The 26362-nt window shown below is 41.9% G+C and overlaps 1 long non-coding RNA gene across 1 annotated transcript in view; it reads left to right on the top strand.

Moving 5' to 3' along the window:
- LOC117201157 (uncharacterized) overlaps positions 1-24660 on the top strand; it is a 40819-nt gene extending 16159 nt beyond the window's left edge. Inside the window, exons 3-4 of the long non-coding RNA XR_004483125.2 lie at positions 10774-11004; positions 24617-24660. This is a non-coding gene — a long non-coding RNA (uncharacterized LOC117201157). The remainder of the gene's footprint in view (positions 1-10773; positions 11005-24616) is intronic.
- Positions 24661-26362: the final 1702 nt, after the last annotated feature.

Below are 26362 nucleotides of genomic sequence, written 5' to 3'. Positions count from 1 at the left end.
GAGCAGATTCTCTGCAAAGCTTGGTTTGGTTCTTTGCGGGCCTACATTAAAACATTTCCATGTTGTGGTAGGGCATTTTTTTCCAACTGCATTGCATTCAGTCATGGTTCTCTGGTCTTGCCAAAGATTCTGTGAGCTCTTTAGTTTCTTTCATGTACTTATTTCTGCTTAAGCGAGCCAGAGTGAATTCTGCTGTCTGCAACAGAGACTCTTGATTTATATGATGCCCTACTAATTCTGAAATCTCAACAGCTTCTCAGCCTCCTTCCCCAGCCCCACCCCATCTCATTCTTCTTTGGTAAATCTGGCTGTTTCTAAGAACAGGACTCTCAACCCCACTCAAGAACTGAACCTCTTCAGCTGACATGCAAGATGATTTGTTAGCTGTTTAATCAAGTACTTCCGGGTCTGGCATAGAGCTAGGATCTGTGAAGTCTATAACAGTATATAGACGACATTCTTTTGTCATAGGAATACGCAATCCAAGACTTAAAATGAAAATAATCATCACAAGAATATTTAAAAATGATTAGAGGATAATGACTAGAAAATATTAATAACAGTAGTTATTCATTTAATGAACGTTTACTATGTGCTAGGTAATAAAATAATTACATGAATTCGCTAATTTTAACCTCAAAGTCCTATGAAGCATGTATTATTTATCAAGCACTTTTAAAGATGAGAGAGCGGAGGCCCAGAGAATTCGAATGGCTTTCCCAAAGGCACACAGCTAGTAAGTGGTGGAGGCAGGATTTCAACTCCCAGTCTAACTCTAGAGCCATACACTTAAAACCACGTGCTTGCTGTGTGCTGGACACTGAAACATGTGTTATCTTATATAATCTTCTCAATGATTATGTGAGGTGGATGCTCTCTTTTTTCAGCTTAATGGATAGGGAATCAAGTCTCAGAAAGATCAGATGATTTTCTCTACAGCTCTTAGTAGAAGAGCTGCAAGTTGAACCAGCATCTTCTGCCCTTAGGTCTAGGGTTCTTTCTGCTAAACCATACTTCTTTTCCAATCTCACTCACCAGTTTCAGTTAGGATTGAATTCAGCCACATCTTACAGATAGCCAAAAATAACAACGGCATAAGCAAGCATGGGTTGTATTGGGTTGGCCAAAATGTTCGTTTGGGTTTTCTGTAACATCTTATGGAAAAACCCGAAAAATCTTTTTGGCCAGCCCATACAAGAGGATCAGAAATAGGCAGTCCAAGCTGGTATGGAAGCTCTATACATGCAGGGACCCAAGCTCTGTCAGGCTTCCATCCCACCATAACTAAGGTGTAACCTTCATTCTCATGGTCTAAGACAGCTTCTGGAACTCCAACCATCATAATCATGTTCTAAGTAGTAGAGTAGAGGAAGGAATGCAGAAGAAAAGTCCAAATGACATGATCTAGCTATCTTTTAAGGTTTCCCGGAAACTGCGGTATTTTACTTATGCTTACATCTTAGCAGGCAGAACTGAGTCATGTGGTCATAACTCATTGCAGTGGAGTCTGGGAAACTAGATCTTCATTAAGAATAGCCACATGCCCAGCTACAAATAAAGTGTTTCTTTATTAAGGGAGAAGGAAGCTGGATATTGGGGTAGGTAGAGCTTGTTGTCTGCCTACCCCTTTTGGCATGAATCTTTGAAGGCTGCTGTAGCTGTGAGTAGCTAGCTTTGAAGGCTGTTAGCTGTCCTAGCAGAAACAGATGACAGATGTCAAACAGATGACTCACAAGAATTTAAGTGAAAAGGAATTAATGGAGAGATGGGGACTTGCCTGGTGGTCTAGTGGTTAAGAATCCACCTTCCAATGCAGGTGACGCGGATTTGATCCCTGGTTGGGGAAATAAGATCCCACATGCCGCGGGGCAAATAAGCTCTTGCGCCACAGCTAGAGAAGCCCGTGCACCACAACGAAGACCCAGTGCAGCTAAAATTTAAAAAAAAACAAAACAAAACACAGAGGAATTAACAGAGAGATGATTTTCAAAGGTTTGGGAAAGATTCAGGGAACCGTAAAGGGATGGTGAGACATCCAGAAACTAGCAACAGAAGGCAGCTGCTACCAGCCCTAGACCCAAGGGAGAGAGAGGGGCCAGAGACTGAAGACACCAGGCTCTCCATCTTCCTGCCCTCCTATCTTCTGCAAGCAGCTGCCTGGGTCTAACAGGGTGAGGGAGCCTGGGTGATGCAGCCCCAGAGAGCAGCCTTCAGGGCCCAGAGCAGGTGGAGGAGGGCAGAAGATGGTGTGGAACCAATAGAGAATATCCAGCACAGTCACCTCTGCAAGGTGCCTCCAAGCCCTATGTCCTTCCACATACCAGGGCAAGGTGGCTGGCCTTTACGGTGAGAAGATTTGCAGCTGTTTGAGTTCAAAGAGAGACTGAAACTTCCAGCCAGGGTACATATAGGAAGGGAGAGCCTCCAGCTGTGGCTTGGAGACATTTGAGGAATGCTTTGTCAGCTCAAGACTCGGTACAGAAGTGAGACGATAATCTGTCCCCTCTTTGGCCGAAAAGGGCCAGGAAAGTTACCTGCTTCTTCTCTTTACAGTTTTATAGCTCCGAGCGAGCTGCAGAGTGCACAAGAGTGAGTGGGGCTGGGGGGCTGCTCGGAACCCAGATGCCTCTGTGCACTTTCTAAACATCCACGTGCAGGCCAAGAAGAGCAGGAAAACTGGGAAGGAAGGGAGATCCGTCTTGTCACACTTTTGTCTCCTCTGTTGTCTTATATTGTCTGCTATTGTTTTGTTTATTTTTTACTTTATCTTTTAAATTATTTAAAGCTTTAAAAATTTTATATTGGAGTATAGTTGATTTACAATGTTGTCTCAGTTTCAGGTGTACAGCAAATTGATTCAGTTATACATATACATATATTGATTCTTTTTCAGATTCTTTTCCCATATAGGTTATTACAGAGTATTGAGTAGAGTTCCCTGTGCTAGGCAGCAGGTCCTTGTTGATTATCTGTTTTATATATATTAGTGTGTATATGTTAATCCCAACCTCCTAATTTATCCCTTCCCCCCACCTTTCCCCTTCGGTAACCATAAATTTGTTCTCTAAGTCTGTGAGTCTGTTTCTGTTTTGTAAATAAGTTCACTTGTATCATTTTATAGATTCCACATATAAATGGTATCATATGATATTTGTCTTTCTCTGTCTAACTTACTTCACTTAGTGTGATAATTTCTAGGTCCACCCATGTAGCTACAAATGGCATTGTTTCATTCCTTTTTTTTTTTTTTTTTGCAGTACGCAGGCCTCTCACTGCTGTGGCCTCTCCCCTTGCGGAGCACAGGCTCCGGATGCACGGGCTCAGCAGCCATGGCTCACGGGCCCAGCCGCTCCGCAGCATGTGGGATCTTCCCGGACCGGGGCACAAACCCGCGTCCCCTGCATCGGCAGGCAGACTCTCAACCACTGTGCCACCAGGGAAGCCCCATTCCTTTTTATGGCTGAGTAATATTCCATTGTATATATGTGCCACATCTTCTTTATCCACTCATCTGTCAATGGACATTTAGGTTGCTTCCATTTCTTGGCTATTGTAAATAGTGCTGCAGTCAATATTGGGGTGCATGTATCTTTTTCAAATTATGGTTTTCTCTGGATATATGCTCAGGAGTGGGATTGCTGAATCATATGGTAACTCTGTAGTTTTTTAAGGAACCTCCATACTGTTCTCCATAGTGGCTGTACCAATTTACATTCCCACCAACAGTGTAGGAGGGTTCCCTTTTCTCTACACCCTCCCAGCATTTATTGTTTGCAGACTTTTTTTTTTAAAGCATTCCTTTTTTTTTTTAAAGCATTCTTTTTCTAAAATTAAATTATTTATTTATTTTTGGCTGCGTTGGGTCTTCGTTGCTGTGCGTGGGCTTTCTCTAGTTGTGGTGAGCAGGGGCTACTCTTCGTTGTGCTGTGCAGGCTTCTCATTGTGGTGGCTTCTCTTCTTGCAGATCACGGGCTCTAGATGCGTGGGCTTCAGCTCTTGTGGCTCACAGGGTCTAGAGTGCAGGCTCAGTAGTTGTGGCACACGGGCTTAGTTGCTCCACGGCATGTGAGATCTTCCCAGACCAGGGATCTAACCAATGTCCCCTGCATTGGCAGGTGGGTTCTTAACCACTGCGCCACCAGGGAAGTCCCTGTTTGTAGGCTTTTTGATGATGGCCATTCTAACTGGTGTGAGGTGATAACCTCATCATAGTTTTGATTTGCATTTCTCTAATAATGAGCGATGTTGAGCATCTTTTCATGCTTTTTGGCCATCTGCATGTCTTCTTTGGAGAAATGTCTGTTTGGATCTTCTGCCCATTTTTGGATTGGGTTATTTGTTTTTTTGATATTGAGCTGCATGAACTGTTTGTATATTTTGGAGATTAATCGCTTGTCAGGTTGCAGCATTTGCAAACATTTTCTCCCATTCTGTGGGTTGTCTTTTTGTTTTGTTTATGGTTTCCTTTGCTGTGCAAAAGCTTTTAAGTTTAATTAGGTCCCATTTGTTTATTTTTGTTTTTATTTCCATTTCCTGGTGGCGCAGTGGTTGAGAATCTGCCTGCTAATGCAGGGGACACAGGTTCGAGCCCTGGTCTGGGAGGATCCCACATGCCACGGGGCAACTAGGACCTTGAGCCACAACTACTGAGCCTGCACGTCTGGAGCCTGTGCTCCGCAACAAGAGAGGCCACGATAGTGAGAGCCCCGCGCACCACGATGAAGAGTGGCCCCTACTTGCCACAACTAGAGAAAGCCCTCGCATAGAAACGAAGGCCCAACACAGCAAAAATAAATTAATTAATTAATAAACTCCTACCCCCAACATCTCCTTTAAATAAATAAATAATAAAAAAATAAAGTCAAACTGGAATTAGTATAAAGCTGAATGTGAAAGCAGAAAGGGTGCTTAGAAATCAATCTAGTTCTAGCCTCTCATTCTGCAAATGAGAAATTAGTGATAAACTCAGAGAATTACCACTGACCGGAGGTTGGAAGGCAGTCATGAAAGAGTGAGTGAGTGCATGAGTGAACTCCAGATCTTAGAATGGTGGCCATTTGCCACATTACTTAATCCTATGTGCTCTGCTGAGGCAGCAACACTGAACCTGGTTTGGCCCTTTGCAAGAAGAGCCAGCAGAAAGAGCAACTACATAATTCATTTTCATGTTAGAGAACTCAGTGCCTGATCAGCAGAGTCTAAAATAGAAATAACTTCATACAGTTCATAATTTTAAAAATTCTATTAAAATCCCCAAGTAGAATTTTGCAAGCAATATAGTAATTTTCTTTAATTTTAGAAATGGTGAAAATATTAAATATCAAAACTGCTCCAAACTACTTACATGAGTTTTTTTTCCCCCAACTACATCTTTTTCTTTCCCCCTACACATGCACGCACACACACACATGATTGTAAGATACACAATTTTTTACAACTTATCTCTGATCGGGACCCAACCTATAATCAATGGCTTGTTCTAATTTAGTTTACAGAATCATTTTCTTTCTTAGCTTTACATAAAATAACGGTGCATCTTAAAATGGCTGACAAGTTAAAGTATGGTGTCCATGTCCATAAATATACCTAAAAGATGAACTAGACATTTGGGCTGGTTGAATGTTCAGGAATCCTAGAGGGGACCTGGCTGATCCAAGTGTCAGAAAAACCACAGAGTTCAGGCATTTCCACTGGTACGTTGTCCTCTTCATGTGAGTAGAATGTGCGTACTTGAACCTGGGACCCATTAAGAGGCACTCTAGCCTTATTGATAGTTTTGCCAGTGTAATTCTGGAGAAATGATTAATTAACACAGTACGATTGGATATACCTGAATCCTTTTAGGAAGAGATACTTGAACATTTAGATGCTGCATATTCTAGTGTTCAACCCTTACAGTGTTCAGTGTTTGTGCTAGGCTTCTGTAGGCAACACTTCAGCTGTTAGGAGATGCCGCAGAAGCCAGAGGATTGGGTGAGGCCTCCCACCTGGGTCAGCAAAGCCCTTCTCTAATAGCCTTGCTTATTTGGGGAGGGTGAAGGGATTTCTGCAGTGAGAGGCTGAGTCCTTGGCTTAGTTTCAGGGTCCCTAATGGATGTGCCAAAGTCTCTGACTGGCAAACTCCTCACAAAATAATAATTGTTCAGATGCTGCTGAAGGTAATTAATTTGGTCTTTGGAAAGCTTCCTGCTTGGTGCATTCAATTTGAAAGGCCACCTCCTCCCAGCATGTGCCAAACACAATCCCTGGAACGACAAAAGAGGGTCATAAAAGCCGAAAGTATTGCCAGTACTGGCCCTTTGAACAAATGCAGAGTTTCCATGCAAGTGGGCATCGGGGTGGATGGATTTGTTTTCTTCTCTGCTTGAGCGATGAGGTTTTCATCATTTGCTGCGTTGGTTTGGAGCCTTTAGAATAGTGTCCCCAGACATGTTTCCATTGAGAGCACATGGCGAGCTGGAGACCTGCCGGGAGCCTTGCACGTGGCTTTGTCCATCAGTCTGTTCTGCCCAACCCAACTGGGCAGAGCTACAAAACACAGAAGCACGCCAGCCAGAAAAGATTTGTTCAGGATCATCCTGGAGTTTTGACTCCTAAGGTGGAAAAGAATGCAGAATGGAGAGTCCTCTCAAAGGCTGATTTTAGGGTAGGGAAGCTGAAGCAGTCAGCAGAGGTGTCCTGTTCAGCCGACACAAGGCTCTCTCTGTTCACTCATTCGCCAAATATTTATTGTGCACCTGCTGTGTGTACATCGTCTTCTAGGCCCTGAGGATACAGAAATAGCAGTCAGTAATACAGACAAAATCCCTATCCACATGGATCTTCCCTTCTAGAGGGTAGAGACAGTAAGCAAATAGATGAATAGAGCACATCAGGAAAGGATAAATGCTGTGGAAAAAATAAGGCGGGTTAAGGGAGAGGGAGCTGGGGTTAGTGGTGTGAGGGGAGGTCCAAGAGAGCTGGGGGAGAGCTGTGGATCATGACGGGCTTTTCAGGCTCTCCAAGATGAAAGACTCTGGAGGAGTTTGAGCAGAGGAGTGCGGTGATTTGTGGCATGTTTAACAAAAGTACTCTGGCTGCTGTGTGAAGACTACACCATGGCAGGAGGCAAGGGTGGAAGCAGGGAGATCAGCTACGAGTCTACTGCAGTGATCCTGATGAAGATGAGATGCATGGACCAGGATGGTAGGGGTGGAGATGGAGGGAGGTGGTCTGATTCTGGTTGTATTTTGCAGGTAGGACCATCAGGATTGGATGAGGGATGGCCAATGGATTGGATATCAGAGGCACGAGAAAGAGATACATGAAGGACAACTCCACGTCTTTAGGTCTCCTCAACTGGAAGAATGGAGTTGTCATCTATTGAACTAGGGCCACTAGAGGTAAAGCCAGTTTTGGGGATAAAATCCTGTTCTGGACTTGTTAAGTCTGAGATGTGTATTAGATATCCAAGTGGAAATGCTGAGTAGACAGTTGTGAGTCAAGGACAGAGTCCTTGGGCTACTGTTAGAACACACCCAATGCTGGCGCGTCAACCCTGCCTTATATTGCCTTAACGATGGAGAGTCAGGCAGAGCCCGGGATCAGGGCTTTCCACCTTCTGGGGATTTATTTAGAGAGGTAACAAGAAAGTAAGGTCCTAACCTGGTTGGCAGATGTTTGGGTGAGGTCTGTAACGAAACAAAAGGTTCTGTACTCTCCACCAAATGCACCAGTCTAAACCTCTCCTGACACTCACCCCCCAACTCCACAGAAGCAGTGACCATAGCCGTGATTCTGTCTCCTTCCTGAAGAGCTACTACCTGGCCACCTGTGTACTTTCCACTTTTATTTTATTTTATTTTTTTAAAAGATGTATTCTTTTTTTATTGAAGTATAATTGACGTACAATATATATTAGTTCCAGGTGTACAACATAGTGATTTGATTTATCTGCGTTACAGATTGATCACCACACTAAGTCTAGTAACCATCTGTCACCATACAAAGTTATTGCAGTGTTATTGACTATTTCCTGTGCTGTACATTACATCCCCGTGACTTTATTTATTTATTTTTTTAAATAGATCTTTATTGGAGTATAATTGCTTCTCAATACTGTGTTAGTTTCCGTTGCACAACAAGGTGAATCAGCCATATGCATACACATGTCCCCATATCCCCTCCCTCTTGAGCCTCCCTCCCACCGTGCCTATCCCACCCCTCTAGGTCATCGCAAAGCACTGAGCCGATCTCCCTGCGCTATGCTGCTGCTTCCCACCAGCCAACTATTTTACATTCGGTAGTGTATATATGTCGGTGCTACTGTCACTTCGTCCCAGCTTACCCTTCCCCCACCCCATGTCCTCAAGTCTGTTCTCTATTTCTACCTCTTTATTCCTGCCCTGCAACTAGGTTCATCAGTACCATGTTTTTTTTTTTTTAGATTGCATGTATATGCGTTAGCATACAGTATTTGTTTTTCTCTTTCTGACTTACTTCACTCTGTGTGATAGACTGTAGGTCCATCCACCTCACTACAGATAACTCAATTTTGTTTCTTTTTATGGCTGAGTAATATTCCATTGTATATGTGTGCAATATCTTCTTTATCCATCAATGGACATTTAGATTGGTTTCATGTCCTGGCTATTGTAAATAATGCTGCAATGAACATTGTGGTACATGTCTCTTTGTGAGTTATGGTTTTCTCAGGGTATATGCCCAGTATCCACTTGTTATTTTAAAATTGGGTAATCAAGAGAACAGTGGCTTTGTACTGAGATTAGTACTTAAATCTTGGCTTTGTTGCATGCTAGCTGTGTGACCTCGGGCAAGTTTCTTAACCTCTCTGAGCCTCAGTTTCCTTATGTCCATGTATCTCACATTCATTTGACAATTGAATGGAATTATATATGTAAATAGGCTACCCCTGTGTATGGCAAATAAGAGGTAATTGTAATGGTAAATAATATGTGTCAGCCACTATTTCATACATCTTTTATATATTTACTTAAACATCACAACAACCTCATAAGGCAGAAAATGTTATTTCCACTTTACATCTAAAGTTAAGTAACTTGTCCAGCTAGTAACTCAAGTAGCTTAGCTATAGGAATTACTCTTTTAACCACTATTCTATACTGCTTCTTAAATACTTTAAATTTTTTTCTTCTCTCTCATTTTCAAATATTTATATTACATGGCTCAATTTTTCAATTTGCAGTTTGTATTTTTCCTTGTTATTAAGTTGCATTCAGTGTCTGACCATAAGACAACTATCATCCCCTTTTCGCTAAAATAGGCAGTTTAATGCAATGGCAAGAAAAGAAAAATTCAAATTTTCTGAAATACAAGAGATAAGGTCTTGGGCTTCCCTGGTGGTGCAGTGGTTAAGAATCTGCCTGCCAATGCAGGGGACACGGGTTCAAGCCCTGGTCTGGGAAGATCCCACATGCCGCGGAGCAACTAAGCGCATGCGCCACAACTATTGAGCCTGAGCTCTAGAGCCTGCGCACCACAACTACTGAGCCTGTGCACTACAACTACAGAAGCCCACGTGCCTAGAGCCCATGCTCTGCAACAAGAGAAGCCACCGCAATGAGAAGCCCGCACACCGCAACCAGGAGTAGCCCCCGCTCGCCACAGCTAGAGAAAGCCCGTGCACAGCAACGAAGACCCAACGCTTCCAAAACTAAAATAAATAAAATTAAAAAAAAAAGAGAGAGCGATTAGGTCTTATTGCCAACCCTCTCTGTGGGAAGCCCAATCAGTGTAGCCCGGCATAAAAAATAAGCTGGAGACGTGACTGTCTCCTTGAATAGACAAGAACCGACCCCGCCCCCCCCAAAAAAATGTTTTTGGAAAGCCATGAAAATCTGAGCAGAGAGTGAGGGATTTGCAATTTAAAATGTTAGGAGAAACTATTTGTACCCTGCATGTGTGCATATATATACATATATGAGAAAATGTGTGCCTGTGCATGTCTGATGGTGTGTGTGTGTATGTGAATGCATGTGTGTAAGGTGTGTGTGCATGTGTGCCTTTGGAAGATGTAACGCTTACTGACTACCAGAGGAGTTGGCTCAGTGGGTGTTTGGCACAAAAGGTTGGGCTGGGATTAATTTTCTGGTCTATTTTTCTTCAAATCACTGAGCTAATGACACTGAGAAGGGAAAACAGTCTCCAAGGAGAAAATAAAATCATGTTTCTCATGAAATAGGTCTGTCATATTTAACAAATAAAAGTATAGGACTCCCAGTTAAAGTTTATCTAAAATTAAACAGTGAATAATTTTTTAGTATAAAGATGTTCCATGCACCATTTGGGACATCTTTTACCAAAAAATTATTTGTCTGAAATTCAAATCTAACTGGACATGCTGTGTTTTATCGGAAACCTTACCATGAAGGAGAATGAATTTAAATAGCTGCTGATTTTTAAAAATCTTTTAAAATCCACAAACTGCTTGTGGACTAGAAAGGTCTTTGGTTCTGGCTGGGGCATCAACTCCTTTTTTTCTCTTTCACAAAGTTTCTTAATGACTTGACACCACCATCTGCGAAATGGGAAAATAATCTGATGAGCACTCTGTCCTCTCTCCAGGGGAAAACCCTGTAGAATTTCACATCCGTACCCTCATGTATAATGGCCTGGGGCACCTCATAGAACTCCATTCTGCTCTCCAATAAAAAACCAATTAAGACTTTTTAAAAAGGATTCTTATGATACGTCTTAATAGCCAGCCAGGATCCGGCAGTGTTCAATTTCTTCTTTCTTTTTCCCTTTCTCTAGCTTGCATGGTGACAGAGTTATCCCTTGAGGGGAGTAGCAAACTCTGGGAAGTCTCCGGAAGAAATAGCACATTGATGGGAAGGCAGAGAGGAAACTTCCCATGACCTCTGGGAATCCCAAAGCACACACAGGTGAGGCCCAGGATCCAGAGGGCCCATGATGGTGTGACTGGAGGGGAGCCCTTTGGACCACACAGGACTTCTTCCAGCTGGAGCAAAGCAGCACGTAAAGGTGAGCCTCAGGTTCTCAAGTAACTGTCCCTGGGTTCGTACTTTGTCTGTCACTCTCTTGTTGTCTGAGCTAGAACCTCCTGGACCTCTGCTTTCCTCATCAGTAAAATGGCTGAAATACTAGTGCCTCGGTCAGAGTTGTTGTAAGGACTAAGTGTCAACATTAATAAAACCATGTCTGGGACTTCCCTGGCGGTCCAGTGGTTAAGAGTCTGTGCTTCCACTGCAGGAGGCATGGGTTTGATCCCTGGTCGGGGAACTAAGATCCCACATTCCGTGCAGCCAAAAAACAGAAACCCGTGTCTGGCTCTCAGGAAGCACTTCATAAATGTTAGTTGTTATTATTATTTCTTGTTGTTGCCTGGGACGATTTTTGCTAATAAGTTCAGTTACAATTTTTATTAATAACCTTTTCTGATGGTAGATGTAATGCATGTTCATAGAACAATATGTAGAAACAGAAAAACCACAGGAAAAAAATTAAATCAGAAATACCCCATAAAGCTATCTCTGGTTTTTAAATTTTCTCTGCATATACTAGCTGTTCTCAATGCCAACAGTGCATCAGAACAACCTGGGAAGCTTTTTAAAATACAGACGCCAAACCAGTCAGTGACAATATTGTACGTTCAGTTTTGTGAACTGCTTTTGTCAAGCTGCTTTATCTCTCGTCATCATTATTCTTCTACAGTGTTTTATTTTTTTTTCTTATGGCTTCAGCTGTGGTTTCTAATAAGCCCTGACCCACTGCTTTTCACCCAGCAGTCTTCTCACAAAATGAATCCATTTAAAAATGTCATCACTCCCGCCTTCTCTTGGCCTTCTAATCTGCCACAGTGGATGAACAGAAAGCTAGTCACCATTATTCATTCTGTCCCTCTCTTGAACTTCGGCTCCCTTACTGATGGCCATGAGTGACTCTGGCCCTCAGTCGTCACTCTGCGGCTTTGTGGCTAAAGCTTGAGATCATGCTGGCAGAGGTGCCGGTGTGGGTTTGCACATTTTCTTCCCTAAAATATGAACTTGACGTATAACTCTGTTTTTCATTTAGAGCTCAGCCGACCATGGTGGCGGCTATTTCAGCTCAGAACAGCCTCCAAGGACTCTAGGGGGAAATTTCCTTGCCCGTCCAACTGACATTCTAGGAAAGTAAAATGACATTAAAATACCATTAAAAAAAATCCCTTGTAGACAGCTGTCTCCAGTTACTGATGAATGAGACTGGGCACAGAGTGAGCGAAGGCTCTAAACCAATTAAGAAGCAAACACCAACCATTTATGCCCATCCTGCTGCCAATAACTGAAATTAGTGAAATAAATGCAGCAATCACAGGACAACAAACATCGCCCTGACTTTCTCTCCTCCCAGGTTGATTCTTCAGCTTCTGAGTGGAAGCACAAGTGATGGTTGTTTGAAGAGTTTTCAGAACATTGCAAACCAGAGGTTTCTCAAGAAGCGCTGTGATGAAATGTGCAGTTAGGTATCATTTGTATGGAAGAGCAAGAAGCATGGACTATGGCAGGTTCCTAACTGGTCTTGGAGTGGGGAAACCAGAGGACGTCTCAACCCCGAGATCTGGACCATCTGCTTTGGTCTGTGGCCAGGTCAACTGAGGGATAACAATAAGGGCTGCAGGCCACTCTGAGGACAGTAGGATGTTGCAAAAAGAGGCCTGACCTGTTCAGCGAATGAACAGATGCAGATGAAGGCGGCTTACAATTACTGAGGAATGATGTACCAGGCACTCTTCAGATTGATTGAGGAAACACTGGAGAACAGTCTCTTCTCTCTCGGGAGAGTAAGTATTTTGAATGGTGCTCATAGGATAGCTTTCTGTTTAAGAGTGAAAGAGATGAAGATTATTAGAAAGACGAAGCCCATAAAGTTAATTGGGGGTGTGCTGGCCTATTCCCCTCATTGCAGGCCTTAGGAACAAAAGTCTTAAAAGGCTTCCCTGGTGGTGCAGTGGTTGAGAGTCCGCCTGCCGATGCAGGGGACACGGGTTCGTGACCCGGTCTGGGAAGATCCCACATGCCACGGAGCGGCTGGGCCTGTGAGCCATGACTGCTGGGCCTGCGCGTCCGGAGCCTGTGCTCCACAATGGGAGAGGTCACAACAGTGAGAGGCCTGCGTACTGCAAAAAAAAAAAGTCTTAAATACGTGGAAACTTTTTTGCAGTGGGGAGGAATGTGGGTGTTGTAGTTCTTCCACTTACCAACTGGTCACCTATATCTCTAAGCCTCAGTTTCTTCCTCTATATGATGGGGATAAGTACCCACTTCGCAGGGTAGGAACTAAACCAATTAAGTGCGTGCACAGTGTCTGGAACATGTAGTGCTGGTTTCCCATCGCTGGTGGGGCCAGACGGGAGGGGAAGTGAAAGTCTCAACACCAGGCAGAGATGGGGTAATGTTGCTGTCAGGGGTGGTGGAAAGCTTTCCCTAAGGGCCACATGACTCAGAACTCTGTCCGCGGCAGGAAGGCTGGCCGCCCTGGCTGAGGCTGGCCCACTGAGTGTGATGGTTTAATGGTTTGCCAAGCCTACATAAGCATTGCCCTGCTCTGGTTGGTTGTTTAGCAAGGCCTGAGTAATAACAGAAGCTTCTCCCCTGTTGGGCAGTTTGTACTGCAATTCTTTTTTATCCCAACTAATGGAAATTGCAGGATCCCAGGAAGCTGAGATCAGTCAGAAGGGTTTTGCACTTCCCTTATCCCTGATTACATCAGCTGCACCATTCAGGTAACAGCCCTACTGTTCCTGTCTTCAGCCTGAACATGGTTTTCTTCCATTTTCCAAACTATCCTGCCCCCCACCCCCGGGGTGTGGTATCTCCCATTTGCTGGTGAACGCACACAGCAGAGGAGTTTGCCCAGGAGCCAACCAAGTCTTTGCAAGCCCATCCAAGTGACCGTGCCAGGGAAGGCAGGCTTGCTAGGCCTGTTTGTTAGTTTCCTCAGAGCAGAAATTGAGTGCCACAGTGACCATTAATTTCACCTCTCCTTCCTGGACACAGAAGGAATGGTTTCTTCCCATTCTTGAGTTGAAGAAGAAAAGTAGGCAGGAATGATCTCTAAACAAATTGTGATTTTAAGCAGAGCATTTAGGTACATAGGTTCTTCTCCCTTGTTACAGATAGGCAACCTTTCTCTGGGAGGGAACTAAGACCTTACTGTAAAAACAATAGATGTTGCTCTCGATCTGTTCATTGCTTTTGCTTTTCACGAGGATAAAGAAAAGATTGCTCACGGCAGCCTAGGGGAGGGCCTTGGGCACCATATAGAGAATTTTCCATGATAGGAGCTAATATCTCCAAGCACCTACTACTGCTCAACAGTGTGCTAGACACTTTATGAAATTATTTCACAGCAACTCTTCCAATTTTTTAAAATTGAAGTATAGTTGATTTACAATATTATATTAGTTTCAGGTATACAGCATAGCGATTCAGTATTTTTACAGGTGACTGTTCCCATTTTAAAGATAAGAAAACTGAGGTTTTTACCTGGGAAAACCTGGAGGAGAGAGCAGGCAAAGCATATTTCTGGGTCATGGGAAGTCTGGTGATAACCAGCCCTGCCCTTCCCATGTTTTGAAGAGAAAAGGATCAGCACAGTCTGAGTTGGAGGATGAAAGCAACTCTGAGCCTGGGTTCTGGTCACATCTGGCCAACAAAGGACTCAAAGGGACTAGTGAATCTTTTGTATAAGTCAAGATTCTTGGGTGCAAGTGACAGAAATCAAATTCAAGCTAGCTTAAGCTGAAAGAGAAGCAAATACACTGGTTTATCTAACTGGGGAGCCAGGAGTAGGCTTGAGTCATGGCTGGAATCTGGCATTTATGTAACATGCACTCTCTCTCTTCTTTGCTCTCCTTTGTGTGTCAGTACTCCTTCCCTTCCCATTATGTAGGAAGTCAGGCTTCCTACATTCAGCCAGGCTTTTATGATCCCAGCTCAGCAAGACTAGCAGAAAAAGCGGGTTCTCTCAATGTGTATTAAATGTCCATGGTAAGTACTGCATATAAACATAGAGAAGGGCTCTGCCAAGTCCTGTCTATGTGATGTGCTCACTGCTGTGCCAGTTATAATCACTGCTGTCAGGATGATTGGGTACCATGATAAGCAAGCCCATGGCCAGCACAGGGCAGTAAATTGTGATTGACTACTCCACATGAACTCTATGGACTGGTGATGCGGAGTTCCCCAAAGATGTCAGGGAAGAGCAGACAAAATAACAGATTCCCACTAAGCCCCTGAACTTATGAGGAGCCTCTGAGTGATGCTATTTTTTTTTTTTTTTTTTTTGCCATGCTGCAGCTCGTGAGATCTTAGTCCCCTAACCAGGGATCGAACCCATGGCCTCTGCAGTGAAAGCGTGGAGCCCTAACCACTGGACCACCAGGGAATTCCCTGAGTGATGCTATTTTCATACCGATACTTTTGTACCCTTAATTACTCTAAACAAGATAATATCACCTACACCGCAGGTATAAGTTTGCTAGAGCTGCCATAACAAAATACTACAGGCTGGGTTGCTTAAACAGTGATTTATTTTCTCATAATTCTGGGGGCTGGAAGTCTAAGGTGTGGTTGCCAGAAAGGTTGAGTTCTGGTGAGAACCCTCTTCCTGGCTTGCACAGGGCTGCCTTCTTGCTATGTGCCCACATGGCCTTTCCTCAGTGCGTGCACACGCAGAGAGAATTCCAGTATCTCTTCCTCTTCTTATAAGGGCACCAGTTCTATCAGATCAGGACTCTATTGTTATGACCTCACTTAACCTTAATCCTCCTTAAAGGCCCCATGTCCAGTATATAGTCACATGGGGGTTAGGACTTCAAGGTATGAATTTGGCAGGGACACAATTCAGTCCATAGCATCCTGGGATCTAGATACTTCTGAAGATACAATCTATCTCTGTTTCAAAAACATTTTATGTTTGAAAATGACTGCCAGAAATATTTGAAATTCTGGGTAAATGGAATTCAAAAGGAAAGAACTTGCTTTGTCTCTAGATTCTAAGCTCCAGGAGGGCAGGAACTGTGTGCCTCAGTATTTCAGCATGGAGCGCAGCAGTAAGCCCTCAGAAACAAGTGAATTGAGGAAAGGTGGATGTTCCTAAAGACACAATAAGATCACTAGTTTGTGGGGCCATCACGATCTCAGCTTCATTTGATCCCTGTTGAGAACACAAGGGAGGGATAAATGAATTTTTAGTCTGGAATTTTTAATCATATATATATATATATATATTTTTTTTTTTTAAAACCCCACATTTGTTTATTTATTTATTTTTGGCTGTGTTGGGTCTTCGTTTCTGTACGAGGGCTTTCTCTAGTTGCGGCAAGCGGGGATCACTCTTCATCGCGGTGCGCGGGCCTCTCACTATCGTGGCCTCTCTTGTTGCGGAGCACAGGCTCCAGACGCGCAGGCTCAGTAGTTGTGGCTCACGGGGCTAGTTGCTCCGCGGCATGTGGGATCTTCCCGGACCAGGGCTCGAACCCGTGTCCCCTGCATTGGCAGGCGGATTCTCAACCACTGCGCCACCAGGGAAGCCCTAGTCTGGAATTTTTAAGAGGCAGTCAGTTTCCTGCTGCTCCTTCCCGTCTGGTCCTGCTTCTGAAGACACAGCTACTAATGATCAGCTCTGGTCTCTGTCTGCACTGTCCTCAGAGAAATAAACTTTTACACATGGCATATGGTGTTACAAAAGGATATTTAACAAAATAAAATATAGTATATGTACACATGCACACATGATCAGTTAGTTTAATAACAATAGCCTCAAACACACCATGTTATCTTTTCCTTATTATGCCTTTGTATAAGAAAAGCCTGGACACAGTTTCTTTGGAGAATATACACAAATGTTTATAGACTGAAAATAATATCCATAAATACCATCTGTGGCCCATACAGTTTTTTCAGACTTGTCCCCAGAGAATCTCTAACAAAGCAACTCATATCCTCACCTTTGAAACCAATATCATGCTGTTCAATCACCAGAAAATTGCCTGTCTTGAATATAGTCTTATCTGGAAAATAAATGACAATAAATAAAGATAAAGCTGCTGTTATGTTACTGTCATTGATAATAAATTATTAAAAAACTCTATGGGGGGCTTCCCTGGTGGCGCAGTGGTTGAGAGTCCGCCTGCCGATGCAGGGGACACGGGTTTGTGCCCCGGTCCAGGAAGATCCCACATGCCGCGGAGTGGCTGGGCCCGTGAGCCATGGCCGCTGAGCCTGCGCGTCCGGAGCCTGTGCTCCGCAATGGGAGAGGCCACAACAGTGAGAGGCCCGCGTACCGCAAAAAACAAAACAAAACAAAACAAAACAAAAAAAAAACCTCTATGGGCATAATAAGAAAAAGATAACGTGATGTGCTTTGGGGAGGATGACTAAGTATTCGCATCCTTTTTCCAAAATCTCTCTTCTGTGATACCTGAAATTGCCATATTACTTACACCTTTGTGATAAGGACACTAGACACGCTTCTTAAAATAACACCTCTCAAGCAATCCTGGAAGATATGGTGCACTGAGCCGTTATCTCTCACTTACACCTTATCTCCAATTAGTTTATCAAATTCCAGTGATCTAGCTGGTCTTCAAAGGAAGATAATAAGAAAGAAGTAATTTTTTTAATTTTTATTTTATATTGGAGTATAGTTGATTAATGATGATGTGTTAGTTACAGGTGTACCGCAAAGTGATCCAGTTACACCCATACAAGTATCCCTTCTTTTTCAAATTCTTTTCCCATTGAGGTTATTACAGAATATCGAGCCAAGTTCCCTATGCTGTACAGTAGGTCCTTGTTGGTTATCTACTTTATTATTTTTTTTAATTTATTTATTTTTGGCTGCGTTGGGTCTTAGTTGCCACACGTGGGCTTTCTCTAGGTGCGGTGAGTGGAGGCCACTCCTTGCGGGCTTCTCATCGTGGTAGTTTCTCTTGTTGCGGAGCACGGGCTCTAGGCGTAGGGGCTTCAGTAGTTGTGGTGCACGGGCTTAGTTGCTCCGTGGCATGTGGGATCTTCCCGGACCAGAGATCGAACCTGTGTCCCCTGCATTGGCAGGCGGATTCCTAACCACTGTACCACCAGGGAAGTCCTGGTTATCTATTTTAAGTAGTAGTGTGTACATGTCAGTCCCTTCCCCCCCGACCTCCATCCTTTCCCTCTGGTAACCATAAGTTCGTTCTCTAAGTCTGTGAATGTTTCTGTTTTGTAAATAAGTTCATTTGTACCATTTTTTTAGATGCCACATATAAGCAATATCATATGATATTTGTCCTTTCTATCTGACTTACTAAGAGAGAAGTAATTTTTGATGAAGGGAAGAAGCTAAGGAAGACACATACACAAAGCCACACATTCATTCATTCATTTGTTCTGCCAACAGTCATTGAGTACTGACTCTGTGCCGTGCCCTGAGATGGAGCATGTAGTCTAGTTGGGGAGACACAATTATAGAGCAGTCACAGTGCTGCGGTGGAGGTATTTGTATGGTATTATGGGCCAAATTCAAAGGGCATCGTGATGGTTAATTTTAAGGATCAATTTGACTGGGCCGTGGGGAACCCAGCTGTTTGTTTAAACATTGTTCTGAGAGTATCTGTGAGGGTGTTTCTGGATGAGATTATCATCTGAATCGGTAGACTGAGTAAAGCAGACGGCCTTCCCCATCGTGAGTGGGCTTCATCCAATTCAATCTGTTGAAAGCCTGCATAGAAGAAAAGGCTAAGAAAGAATTCTCTCTCTGCTTGCTGATTGCAGATCTTGGACTTCTCAGCCTCCATAATCATGGGAGCCAATTCTTAAAGTAAATCTTGATTGGTCAATAGGTAGATAGATAGGTATCCTATTGGTTCTATTTTGCTGGATAACACAGACTAATATGGGCGTCCTCCTCAGTCTGGGCAGGAAGGCTTGGGAAGGGAGAGGAGTTGTAAGAATAACTTTCTGGAAGCTGAAACCAGGCTAAATTCTAGAGGACACAGCAGAGTTAACAAGGAGAGAGATTACTTATTGCATGCTTTAAGACCCTGTCCCCAGATCTTTCCAGTTCAAAATTTTAATCAAGTACTTGGATGAATATATACATAAGGCACTATTGGCAGATGTTACAAAGTTAAGAGAGATAGTGGTTTACTTTGCACAGTGGCAAAATCAGGGCTCAGATCTTGGCAGGATGTAGAAAGGACCAGGTCCAACAAAATAAAGCTAAAGAGAGGTCAATGAAAGGCCTTGCATGTGTGTTAAAAAACAAAACAAAGTAACAACAAAAACAATCAGCTACACAAGCTGGGCAGGGGGTGAGAGATGGGGAAAAGACATGTAAAAAATTATTTTTTTTTACCGAGATACTATTGACATAACATTATGTTAGTTTTAGGGGCACAACATAATGATTTATGTAAGTATTATGAAACAATCAACACAATAAATTTAGTTAACATCCATCACCACAAATAGTTACAATTTTTTTTGTGTGTGATGAGAGCTTCTAAGATCTACTTTCTTAGCAACTTTCAAATAATACAAAACAGTATTGTTAACTAGTCACCATGCAGTACATAACATCCTCACATCTTATTTATCTTGTAACTAGGAGTTTGTACCTTTTAACCACCTTTACCCATTTCACCCATCACCCAACTCTCCACCTCTGGCAACCATCAATCTGTTCTCTGTACCTATGAGTTTGTTTGTTTTTTTAAGATTCCACATATAAGTGAGAGCATAGAGTATTTGTCTTTCTCTGTCTGACTTATTTAACCTAGCAAAATGTCCTCAAGGTCCATCCATGTTGTTTCAAATGGCAAAATTTCTTTCCTTTTTTAATGGCTGAATAATATTCTAGTGTGTGTGTGTGTGTGTGTGTGTGTGTGTGTGTGTGTGTGTATAGTGGAATATTTTCTTTATCCATTCATCCATCAATGGACACTTAGGTTGTTTCCATGTCTTCTTGGCTATTGTAAATAATGCTGCAGTGAACATGGGGGTGCAGATACCTTTTTAAAAAAAATTAATTTCTTTATTGGCGTATAGTTGATTTACAGTGTTGTGTTAGTTTCTGCTGTACAGCAAAGTGAATCAGCTGTATATATACACATATCCACTCTCTTCTAGACTCCATTCCCATATAGGTCATTACAGAGCACTGAATAGAGTTCCCTGTGCTATACAGTAGGTTCCTATTAGTTATCTTTTATATATAGTAGTGTGTACTTGTCAATTCCAATCTCCCAATTTATACCCCCTTTCCCCCTTGGTAACCATAACTTTGTTTTCTACATTTGTGACTCAATTTCTGTTTTGTAAATAGGTTCATTTGTACCATTTTTTTTAGATTCCATATATAAGTGATATCATGATATTTGTCTTCCTCTGACTTACTTCACTTAGTATGATAATCTGTAGATCCATCCATGTTGCTGCAAATGGCATTATTTCATTCTTTTTTGTAGCTGAGTAGTATTCCATAGTATATAGGTACCACATCTTCTCTTTTTTTTTGTACCACATCTTCTTTATCCATTCCTCCATCGATGGACATTTAGGTTGCTTCCATGTTCTGGCTATTGTAAATAGTGCTGCAATGAACATTGGGGTGCATGTATCCTTTCGAATTATGGTTTTCTCCCAATATATGCCCAGGAGTGGGATTGTTGGATTATATGGTAGCTCTACTTTTAGTTTTTTAAGGGATCACCATACTGTTCTCCATAGTGGCTGTACCAATTTACATTCCCACCAACAGTGTAGGAGGGTTCCCTTTTCTCCACACCCTCTCCAGCATTTATTGTTTGTAGATTTTTTGATGATGACCATTCTGACCAGTGTGAGGTGATGCCTCATTGTAGTTTTGATTTGCGTTTCTCTAATGATTAGTGATGTTGAGCATCTTTTCATGTGCCTCTTGGCCATCTGTATGTCTTCTTTGGAGAAATGTCTATTTAGATTCTGTTAAATAACTGATTCACTCTATAGATAAGGATACAGGTTTTTGTGTCTAAGGAAACTGCTTGATTCATTGTGTACAAGGACTGTTCCTTGCCCAGCTTATTTACCATGTGTTTTAATTAGCTGCCCAGCCTTTCATGGCAGTCACTGTTCCAAAGGTGGAGAGATTTGAGCTTGTTAAGGTGATGGCTTAAGTAAGAACCTTGGGTCTGCACTTTTCTTTCTCCTCTCATTTCTGCTCGGGGACTGAAGTCTGTACCCCAGTGTGACAAAACTGGCATCCTCTCAGTGGCCCCAGGGCACAGTGCATTGTGGGCTCCTCAATGGCGTGAACTTTGTCTTATCGTCTTTTTACCCTCTTGGCCTAGCTTAGTGCCTAGCACATAGGAAATGCTTAAGACATACTGGTTGAATTATTCAGCTGAGGCACACACCCTTGTCATCCTCTCTCTCATCTCCCACATACTGTGTAGCCTGCCCAGAGGTCATAGTCAAGATATTTAACCAACAGTGCAGCCTAGACACTGACCAACCAGCCAGTGAGCTGGAACAGGATCCTGAAGGACCCTTCCTGTAACGGACATTAACTCTTCAGATCTGGGGGACATAGGGAAGGAACATTCAAGGTAGGAGAACTCGGGGTTGGAATAGTGGTACTTACTAGTTGAAATGGAAGTACTTAAATATTTTAACAATGGTATAGCTGTACTAGTGCATACCAGCTGATTGTATCTGTTTAATTCCCCTAAAGCCAAACAGTACAATGCAGTCAGACTTAACCTTTTCTTTTCTTCCTTCCCCAAATGGAAATATTGTTGCTTTTTTCCCCCAGAAAATATAATGTCCTAAACATAGCCTTAGTAAAAATATAGTAAAATAAAAATGAGCTGGGATAGTGGTAGCTGCAGTATAGTTTTTGAAATTTCTCTGAATTGCCACATACAGACAGATAGAGAAACTAGATGGCTAAATCCAAAACCTGTGAACATGAAGACCTGCATGGTATCAACATCTGTGCAGAGAAAGGAGGGGGAAGCAGGGGGACATCTGATGGATCTAAGAGCAGGAGAATCCCAAACAGTCAACATATGTTCACTGGAAAGCATGGCAGGCTAATCTGAGAACAGCAGCTGTAACGGGGAAGAGATCCGCCAACTCCAGTAGCAGGAGAATGGAGTGGGTTCGCAGTAAAAATGGAAAGAGCTGGAGCAGTGTAACCTTTACAGATTCTCAGAACTGACCAGGCCAGGGATCCTTTTCAGGATAGGACATTGCCTTGAAGAGAAACTGTGGAGGTAGACAGTAGAGAAGGGAAAAACAGCCCAGAGTTAAGCGGAGAGAGAGTCTTTAGTCTACATGACTTATGTTTATATAGCCTGTCGTCTGTAGATTGTATATAGATTTTAGGCCTCTTCAGGGGACAGAGCTAAGACTATAAGGCTATATATAAATCATATACATCCAGACGCCTAAAATTTGTGAGGAAAGCAGAAACATGGAGCATGCCTAGTACCAATGTTGTGGTCTTGAAATACAGTTTACCACTCAATTCAATTAAGGCTTCTTGGAGAAATGATTAAGTCTCAGAGAAATAGCTGATTCCTATCTGGGACAGAAAATGTACCAGTTGAGCCTGGACCATTCTGTCATACCTGATAGCGAGGAAGGTATCAAATACTTCTAGGGACAAGGCAAAACAAAAAAATCTCAGAAGCTGAATTGAAGAGGCTCTTACTGGCCAGAGATGAGACAATTGGAGCCTTCAGAAAGGATAATAATTGCAATTGATTAAAATCCACCAAATATGTTTAACCAATGAATTCATATAAATATTAAAAAACAATTTATTACTTTCAGAAGATGATAGGGAACCAATTCATTATCTTGAGAACCGGTAAAGAAAGCCGAGTCAAACAATTATCTTGCCTTTTCTGTATGAATTGTAACACTGGGTAACCAATGGGGGAAATTATCTCTATATAAAAACCTTTCAATTAATGGATGACAAAGAAGTGTAGAACTAGAAACCTTTTTGTGGGATCTTAGTTCCCCAACCAGGAATTGAACCTGTGCCCCCTGCAGTAGAAGCGTGGAGCCCTAACTACTGGACCGCCAGGGAATTCCCCAGAAATCTTTTTTTTTTATAGTTCTTATTTTTATTGAGGTATGTAGAAATATTTTGCAGTCCTTATAAAGTCAACGGATTAAGGTATTGATCAATTGCTGCTAACATCACCCAAAGAGAGACAAGCAGACATGCTATGCCTCTTGATAAAAGCGCAGTACCACCTGTAGTCTTGCCAAAGAGAATGTGGATCCAGTTGCCATTCTGTAGGAAATACAGAGGACGGAGGAACAAATTAAAGTGCGCTATAATGTGCAAGCAGCCAAATCCAGACTGTGGAAAACTCAAGACAAATGCCCCAGGGTTTTTCAACCGATGTAGGAAAAGAAAGGAATGGAGGAGGAATCTATAGATTAAAAGAGACAAACAACATATCAAAGTGTTTTTAAGAACATGTGTACTTGAGTGATAAAACCATAAAGAAATGTAAGGATATTAGTACTTTAAAAGTCAGGATAATATTAATTTTTTGTGGGGAGGAAAGGGGATGGGGCACCAGAGGGATTTCTGGGTTACTGACAAGGTTATATTTGTTGACTTGGGCGGTGGTTACAAGGATGTTCGCCTTAGTAACTTAAAAAGCTGCACATTTGCTTTTTGTTTGTGTTTGTATCTGTGTTTCATTTTCAATTAAAAAAATTTTTTAAATGATACTGAAATTATAAGCCCTTCTCTTAATTCTTTATCCCAACTTCAGAGATTAATACTGTTACCATTTTGGTGTTTGTCTTTTCAGACTTTTATATTAGCATGAATGTTATGTAGGTTTACCTAAATGACAATATACTGCAGATACAGTTTTGAAACTAGCAATATTTTCACTCAGCAGTATGTCATGGACATCTTTCCATGTCCAGTCATATAGAGCAGCCATATTCGTTTATGATAAAAAGGTAATTATTTTTAAATAAAAATACCTGTTCCTTACCAAAAATTTCAGGCAATACAGAAAGGTACAAAGAATAAAAGCAGCACATTCCTCAAAATCTCACCACCCATAAAAGAAGGAAATCATGCCATTATAACTATGTGAGGTGGTGTTATCTAAACTTATTGTGATAATCATTTTGCAATGTATATATATATATATCAAATCAATATGTTGTACACCTTAAACTAATACAGCGTTATATGTCAATTATATGTCAATAAAACTGGAAAAACATCTCACCACCCAGAAATAATAACATAATTCAAGGTCTCTTTTATTTACATATAAAGCTGGAAGAGGAGAGAGAGACAGACAGACAGATGGAGAGAGAGTATTTCATGATTATTTACCAAAGTTATTTTAATTGAAGTACTGAATTTAAGTTTGACTTTTACAGAAGAAAAAACTAAAATTAAACTGAAGTAATGCAGTTTCAGATAACTTTTTATCCCCACCATGGGAGAAGTGTTTTATAAGACATTCCTGAGGTTAAGAAAAAAGTTTTTAGGAAGTCATTAAGAAGTTGAAGTTTAGGAAGTCATTAAGAAGTTGAAGTTACAATATTTCTCTTGATTTATGCTTCAATTTTAGATGATGGCAGTTGGTTCCCTGCAGGTGAAAGATGAGGTAATTAGCATTTTACTTCTTCCCTCTCTCCTTCTCCCACCTCCTGATTTGTAAAATCTTTCTATTATTTTTGTCAGGATTCGTAACATCTACGTTTTGTTCCATAGCTAGAATTCCATCAGTTCTTTGTCTTAGTTCTGTATGTAAATAGCTTACCTGTCCATCATCAGGCTCTTTTAATTTTTTTTTTTAATCCATCGTGTATTTTTTACTTAGCACATCTCAATTAGAACCAGCCACATTTTAAAAAAAATATTTATTTGCTTGCGTCGGTACTTGGTTGAGGCTCACTGGCTCCTTAGTTGTGGCATGTGAACTCTTATTTGCAGCATGCATGTGGGATCAAGTTCCCAGACCAGGGATCAAACCCGGGCCCCCTGTGTTGGGAGCACAGCATCTTAACCACTGTGCCACCAGGGAAGTCCCAGGCTCTTTTACTTTTTTTTTTTTTTTTTTTTTTTTGCAGTACGCGGGCCTCTCACTGTTGTGGCCTCTCCCACTGCGGAGCACAGGCTCCGGACGCGCAGGCTCAGCGGCCATGGCTCACGGGCCCAGCTGCTCCGCGGCATGTGGGATCTTCCCGGACCGGGGCACGAACCCGTGTCCCCTGAATCGGCAGGTGGACTCTCAACCACTGCGCCACCAGGGAAGCCCCTCTTTTACTTTTAATTCTTACCTTGGTGTCTTCTGTTCCTGCTTCTGTTTTAAAAAATTCACTTCTTGGTCCTGATTGGTTAGATTTTTTTTTTTTTTAAGAAAGACTCATGGGTATTTTACTCTGTTCTTTCATGCATGAGAATCTACCTGTGGCTAGGTGTAATATTCCTAGGTCATACTTTTTTCTCTCCAAACTCTCTAGACATTGTTTTATTGTCTTCTGGTGTTGCAGCTGTTTGGAAAAGTTTGTATCCAGCTTGATTCCACCCCTACTCACCTCCACCTCCATGGATGATTTGCCTTTTCTGCCCAATGTCTAAATAATTATTTCCCCTAGAAAGTTAGTAACAACCAGGCTATATCTTGATGTTTGTTCAAAGCAGTTTTTTTCCCTTGGTATACAGTGGAAAATTTCCTCTGCAGATTCAGTTCTTCCTTCATTTTAGGAAAAACGTCCCTGTATTGTGTTTCTGAATGAATATTTTGTTGCATTTGTTGGATTTTATACAACAGTTAGGGATACCAATTATCCTTATGTTTGATTGTCTCTTGGTTCTCTTATTATCTTCTTATTATCTTCTCCCTAATTGCTTTACTCCCTCTGCGTTTTCCCTTTGTACTTGCCATAATTATCTCAAGCCTTTTATCCATGCCATTAATTCAATTTTCAATCATGTCTTTCCTGTTACTTTGGCATTTCTAATTTATGTATTAGATATATAATGATGTTGTTTCAGTTCTTGATTCATTTCCTTAGCTCTGAAATCTCTTTATTCTCCCTCTGTCATTTTAGCATCTCAATTTTGAGATCTTATTTTCTCAGATTCATTTTCTTATTAAGGCCTTTTTGTGCAATGCACTCCCTGGGGATCTCCTGTATCTTGGTGTTATGTTTTCTTCCAGACTGGTTTCTTCATAGTTCATCTATTACCTTCCTTCCTCCCCATCCCTCCCTTGTTTGACTGTACCATATTTACATGGTCACCATGTAGTTTATTTTCATCTCACTCTTGTTTAATAAAGGCGGCTCCAATCAGATCTTTTTGTAACTAT

The sequence above is a fragment of the Orcinus orca genome, chromosome 11 (assembly GCF_937001465.1).
Source record: "Orcinus orca chromosome 11, mOrcOrc1.1, whole genome shotgun sequence".
Lineage (NCBI taxonomy): Eukaryota > Metazoa > Chordata > Mammalia > Artiodactyla > Delphinidae > Orcinus > Orcinus orca.
Note: the sequence above shows the minus strand (reverse complement) of the source record. Positions and strands in the feature narration are given on the sequence as shown.